This window comes from Pleurodeles waltl, chromosome 8 (assembly GCF_031143425.1).
Source record: "Pleurodeles waltl isolate 20211129_DDA chromosome 8, aPleWal1.hap1.20221129, whole genome shotgun sequence".
NCBI classification, from domain to species: domain Eukaryota; kingdom Metazoa; phylum Chordata; class Amphibia; order Caudata; family Salamandridae; genus Pleurodeles; species Pleurodeles waltl.
In genome coordinates this window covers 725,519,333-725,526,650 of record NC_090447.1, presented here as the reverse complement: position 1 = coordinate 725,526,650, position 7,318 = coordinate 725,519,333, and positions in this window count along the sequence as shown.

Genomic DNA, 7,318 nt, shown 5'->3' with positions numbered 1-7,318 from the left:
AGGTTTTGTCAGCGCCATACATCGCCAGCCTTTGGGTCTCATTTAGAGCCTGGCGGAGGGAATTACTCCGTCACATACATGATGGATATTCCGTCCGCCATATTACAATCCCACTATATCCTCTGGAGATTGGCAGGCAGGATATCCATCACGTTTATGACAGAGTAACCCCACCGCCAAACTCTAAATCCAGTGCCTAGTTAGCAACATACTGACTACCCGCAAAAGAATCTGCACTCATATCTGCCATTCTTTTAAAGCCCAGAAGCAATTGTGGATTCAGGCCCATATTTATACTTTTTTAGCTTTTTGACACAAAAGCGGCGCAAACTTACAAAATACAATTGTATTTTGTAAGTTTGTGCCGCTTTTGCGTAAATAAATTACGCAAATGCAGCACTAAAAAGTATAAATATGGGCCTCAGTGTGCATATAGAGTACCAGTTAAAGCCCTAATGTAGGAGGTGTCAGCATGCTGTAACTCACCCCATTACACATTGCAAAGTCTGTTTGAGAAGTACAGACAGATCGGTGAGTTTGTCATTGAAAACTGAGGGGATGCAATTAGGAAAGCTATGTCCAGCAACACAGACAAATGCAGTCCTAGTCAAATGCCTAACACATTTGCTACTCCCTTTTGAGATTTTCACATGGTAAGTTAGCAAGGAGGACGGCACGATGTGCCACGCTATCCCGATGTTGCATCTGCTACAGCTCCAGCTAAACAAGGTGTCTGAAAGTTTTGCAATCGCAAGTTTAAAGGAACCCAGAAATGCATGCCTTAGTTGAGAGCTTAATCCTTCGCTTGACTTGCAATGCAAGTCTGCAAAATGACATCATGTTGTCCAAAGAGTAAATTTGTGCCATACTACTTGATCTATGGTACTAAAATCTTCTGCCCACTTTCATTCCTTTTTCTGAAGGGATGTTTCAAAATACAAGAGGTGGATTGTTGAGCAAGCCAGAAACCAGGAAGAAGAACGCTTAGAAATTACTAGCAGCTACAACCAGCAAAAAGAACACCGGTAAAAACCACAACTACCGGAACATAGGAAATGACCCCAACCTCTACACTGGCTTGGTTTCAAGTGGCTGGTCTTACGTCCAGTGCAGAGGCAAAGGCAAAAGAAGTTGAGCAAGTGGAAGCACCAATGACAAAGGAGAGCATGTTCCGGGAGTATCTGGATGACCAAAAATATGTCTATGTAGATCAAAACCCATTGGTGTATTGGTATACCAAGATGCACCAATGGCCTGTGCTCAACAGGCTACCAATAAAGTATCTTGCTTTTCCTGTAGCCAGTTTGTCTTCTGAGCATGTGTTCAGTGCAGCTGGTGCAGTAAACACAGTGAGAAGGACCAGTTTCTCACCTCAAAATGCAGAGAGATTGACCATGATCAAAATGAACCTACATTTCTTACCACATAATTACACCGTTCCTGAAACAATCCAGGAGTAGGAAGTTGATTGGTCGCAATGGAGAGTGTTAGCTGACCAGTTTCTGGACGAACCACCTGAGTTTGAGGATGAATTCTACTTTTGTGACTGGATATGCCACCATAGCATTTTTCTTTTTTGAAACTTTTATTTAGTCAAACAAATTATATTACAGGTGAGAGGCAAATAGGAAAGATTTACCAAAAATTAATTACTTGGCACAATCTAATCATGTTCTGAATTCCTGGATCACACTCTAATATGAAAAGTTTTTGCAATGATCCCATTCCCCATATCTTTGCAAATGTTCGCATTGCACCCATCCTTTGAGTATATCTTTCTTCTCTTGACTGGACTTGCTCCATGTCACTTTCCCACTGTTCAAAAGATGGAGGTACTACCATTCTTCATTGTAGTAATGTCAATGATTTTGCAACCAATGGTGCAATAAAAACCATCTGTTTCTGGTATACTGAGAGATCGGGATTACTGAGATTAACAAAAAAGCTGGCCCCAGTGGGGTCTGGGGTAATCTGTACCCCCACTTGGCCACTCAACCAGCAGAATATTTTTCCCCAGAATTCACATAAGACAGGATAAGTAAAACGTATATGTACCCAATCCCCCACATTGTAATGACATCTATGACATGCCCCAGATGCCGATAGAAACATTTTCAGAACCAGAGCGGGTGTATATTATATCCTCCATTTTATAAAAAAAACATTCTTTTAAAATTTACACCCCTGATACCTTTTTACGTTCAGTTAAGATACTGCTTCCATAACTGACTATCTATTTTGCACCCTGTTTCCATCTCGGTCACCTTTAAACCATCTGAAATTAATTTCTCTTGAAACTGTTGCTGTACCTGACCCTTCATATAACCTGCTTGAATATTGGTGGAGGCTCCTGGATCCATTATTGCCAGAACAGACTGAGCAAAATGGTGAATTTGTAGATGTGAAAAATAAAGCTATTAGGGGATCTCTGGGATGTCTAAGTTGATCTGCGCCCATATTTTCATTTGCCCTCTGGTTACAAGATCATCAAGCTGTAAATAACCTAGCTTCTCTCAATCCTAGATACATTTTGTTTCACACTGCAACAACCTTGAATTCTTGGAGTGGCAATAATAAGTGTAACTGGGGAAGCTGATATTCCTCTTTAAGTTGATTAAATCTGGATGTCACTGCTAGGGGAGTTTTATATTTAGTTTTGTTTGGGAGCCTTGGGATTTTAAGGAAATTAAAATAACTGCATTTTTTTCAAATGCTAAATTCCAAATTTAGGGGCCGATTTATGGAAATTAGCCCTGCACTCAGTGCAGTGCCACTTTCCCTACACCCCTTAGCACCCCCCTATCACCACTATGTGTTCACCGTATTTAAAATACGGTGCACCATGGCATAGAGTATGGGGCAATAGCATAATTTCACATGACGCTATTGATGTACTCTGCAGGAGTAGCACCAAAATATTGGCGCTACTCCTGCAGAGTAGATAGGGTTCCATTCTAAAGAATGAAAGCCCCCTACTAATGCCTGCCCTTGAGCAGGCGTAAAAATTGCCATGAAAAATGGCACAAGGAGATCTCATAGATTTCCTTACACCATTTGTCAGGCTCCCTTAACGGGGGAATGCCCCCTTTGCATACATTATGCCTGGCGCAGGCATAGCGTAGGGCAAAGGGTTACACGGTGGCGCAATGCGTGCATTGCGCCACCCTGTAAATACTGAGTGGGGATTTCGGCCTTGTTACGCCACACTAACGTAAAAAATAATTACAATAATGTGTGCAAGGTGGCGCTAGGGCACTATAAATATGTGTGGCAATACTAAGCCTTCGTCTTTGATCCCCAACTGCAGTGTCTCCAATATTGTACCGGTTCTTCCCCTGACCATACAAACTGATGCAAAATCTGATTGATTTCCTTTAAGAAATGTTGGAGAACCTTAATGATCACATTTGAAAACACAGAAGAAAGTGTGGAAGAATCATAATTTTACTCAGAGATATTTCACCAATAATTGTTAAAGGGAATATTTGCAGTTGACGCAATATAGTTTCTACCTTCTTAAGAGTGCATATATAATTCAGTGCATAAAGCTCCTCATAATTGTGAGAGACATATATACCCAAAATCTGATAGAATGCTGGGCTTGGTACTGTGCCTGCATATGCCCTGGCACTACCAATCCAGAATTATTAAGCAGAAGTGCGTCTGACTTTGCATGACTTACCCACTAGCCTCCCAATTCTGTAAATGCCTTGATTTTGTCCAAGGCACCACTTATATTAGGTGCCTCTGCTGCCAAATGCAAAATCATATAATTGGTGAATAACTTTACTTTGGGTGCACCATACAAAGGCTGCTTGATGTGAGGATCTTGATGCAATGCTGCTGCCAAGGATTCAATACACAGTGCGAATAGCACCGGAGCCATAGAGCAACCCTGGCACGTCACCTAAGAGACTGAAACTCTCCCTTCTACCCCTGCATTCACCATACTGGTTGCTTCAACATTTCAGTATAGATTCCAAATCAAACCCACCAATTTGTGAGGAGAATTAAATCTAGTCACCATAATAAATAGAACTTCCCATTGCACTAACTTGAACGCTTTTTCTGCATCCAACATTATAATGGCAGCCTTGGTCTTATTCTCAGGAAAATAATCTCTTGACCGTATTAAAAAACTAGTATTAGCTGATATTGTTCACCCCAAGAGGAATCCACATTGATCCCCATGGACGACTGTCTGGGCTAGAGGTGTAATCCTAGTTGTGAATATGCTTGAAAAAATGTTGTAGTCCTTGTTTAGGAGACTTATAGGCTGGTAAGAACGTGGCTTGTCTGGTGGCTTATCCCTCTTTAAAAAGGATACGATTACTGCTATACTAAGGGTAGTCTGCACCGCACCCCCATTTACCATTTCATCAAACAATATAACTAAGATAGAAGCAATCTGATCTATGAGATATTTATAAAGCTTTGCTGGTAGCCCATCCCTTCCACAGGCTCTCTCATTAGAGTAGTCTTTTATAATCTCTTTATTCTTAGCCAGCCTGATTGGGCAATTAGCAACAGTCCTAGCTTCATTATTAAGAATGGGCAATCTAATAGCTCCTAAATACACTTTTACTTGATCTGGCGCAACAGTCACTGAGGAGGAGTACACATTTTAACAGTGTGATAGAAAAACACAATAAACTTCCACTTGCTGGTGTACCAGGCATCCTTGTGTTTAATCAAATATGGTTTTAATCAGTGCATGATTTCGTTTTCGCTGCACCACCTAAGCTAATGCCATCCCCACATGCTCATTCTCCTCATAATATTGTTTGGAAGCATGTGTTTTGATTGACAATTTCCTGTACTATATAAATGCTCCTTCAGATTATGCTTGGCATTTGCCAAATGTGCTTTGGAAGTTGAAGTATGAACTAATTGATTGGCCAGCTTGGCGTGCTCTAGCTAGTACTGTACAACTGCAACTTTTTCCCTCCGTATCATGGATATCTGTGCCTTACACGAAATGGCTTTGCCCCTGATAAAGGCTTTACATGCCTCCCATACTGCAAATGAAATAACTCTATCTATATTTCCTGCCAGAAACTCGTCAATCGCCACCCAGAGGGCTGCTACCCAGCTTGTATCACTAACAGTGGAAAGGCCCTACAATGGATACGCTCCTTCCTGACCAGCAGAACACAGAGTCAGACTCCCGCCTTACCTGTCATATCCTATGGAGATCAGGTGTGGAGTTCCACAGAGCTCCTCCCTGAGCCCCACACTCTTAAACATTTACATGGCCCCACTCGCACTCATCATAAGGAACCACAGACTGACAATCCACTTCTATGTGACGACACCCAGCTGATCTTCTCACTAACCAAAAAACCCACAACTGCCAAGAAGAATTTCCACAATGGGATGTAATCCATTACCGCCTGAGTGAAGAAGCTCTGGCTCAAGGCCAACTCTGACAAGACTAACTTCCTCATCCTGGTTCCCTCCACATCAGCCTGGGATGACTCCTAGTGGCCCGCTACCCTCTGCAACCCCCCCAAATAAACCATGAATGCAACCGTGGCTTCATCCTGTATTCATTGCTCACCATGACCCGCTAAGTCATCCTCCTGTTTTCACACACTCCGCCTTCTCTGGAAGATCTTCAAATGGATCCCAAATGACTGCTGCAAAACTGTAACCTACGCCCTGGCCGTTAGCCAACTCAACTATGACAATACCCTCTATGTCGGCACCATCCAGAAGAACCTGAAGAAACTACAACACACCCAAAACGCCCCTGCCAGACTCACCTGGATGTCTCCCGCCGCAAACACATCAACAGACACCTAAGAGACCTTCACTGGTTTCCCGTCGAGAAAAGGATCAACTTCAAACTCCTCATCTACACATACAAGGCTCTACATGACCTAGGACCCACCTACCTCAACCTCCCATCACCTTCTACTCTCCTGCCAGACCTCTCCATTCCACTCAACAGGCACTAGCCACCATACCCTGCATAACGAAGACCTCGGCTGGAGGAAGATCCTTCTCCTCCCTCTTGACAAAGCACTGGAAAACCTTGCCTTTTCACCTCAGGCAGTCACCATCAGTGCCTCAATTCAGGAAGGACCTTAAGACCTGGCTCTTTCACTGAAGCACAGGGGACCGACCCCTTAAGCAACTTGAGATCCTTATGAGTGAGTAGCTGTGCTCTATAAACTTTGATCAGGGATTTATCCAAAGACCAGCAGCACAGTCATTGCCTATCACGTGGTGTGATCCTTAGCTCCATCAATGAGACCGAATGGTCAGAGAATGGGTTAGTTAAAAAATTTGCCTGGCCCCTAGTCCATAAATTTAAAATTAAAAAATTGTCTATACTTGAGGCTGAGTTTAATCAATCCGAGAAACAGGTAAACTTTTGACTTTGGTCATGATCGACCCTCCAATGGTCTATTAAAGTCAAATCCTTTGTAACCTTTTTTTAAAAACTCAAAGCGTGTGGTTTGTTTTGGGACTTAGTTTTGCATGATAAGTCGAAAGTTACATCTGGTATAATATAAAATTTTCCTTCTATTACCAAGAAGCCTGGGAGAGAGATTACATTTTGGTATAATGCCTGCAGAGCAATTGTATCACCTTCTACTGGGCCATAAAAGCTAATCTCATTTAAAAGCTGATTTTCCCTTTTGATACTGACTATTATCCATCTAGCTGGGAGTCTCTCCTAACTTGACACACTTCACCCTCTCCTAACTCACCCTTAAATTCAATATCGCCACCCCTTCGAATTGTAGCATTGTCCAAAGCGTAAAAAGCCTTAGTTACATAACTGGGTATCTTAGGCTCTTTGGCCTTCCTGTAATAGAATAATCTGTACCTGAGATGTCCTTCGCCATTCTAGAATAGCTCTGAATTTCAGACAATTGCTAATCCCGTAAGCATTACAGGATTCTAACCTAATAATTTTACTAATTGTAATAGTATGCGGTCTGGGCTCTGGTTAACTGATTTCCTACATGCTTGCCACTTGTCCCTTTTGTTTTGTTGCTTAAATCCCCTACATTTGCTTAACTCTCCCACTCTCCGGGGTCTCCCAGTATTATCAATAAGAGCCTTTTCCTCTGTCCCTCTGCCCTTCCCACCTGTTTTTTCACACACCCCAACCTAGTGACCCCCACATCACCACTCCCCACTGTCACCCTGGGGGCCCCCGTACATCACAGGCCCTGCCCGCACAGTGGCTATCCCCCCTTGTGCCCTAACACCCTCCTCTTCCCCTCTCTCCTGCAGTGAGTGTCCTGATGCAGCACTCTATAAAGTGACATTCGGAAGACAGCTGCAAGAAAACCTGGTTTAC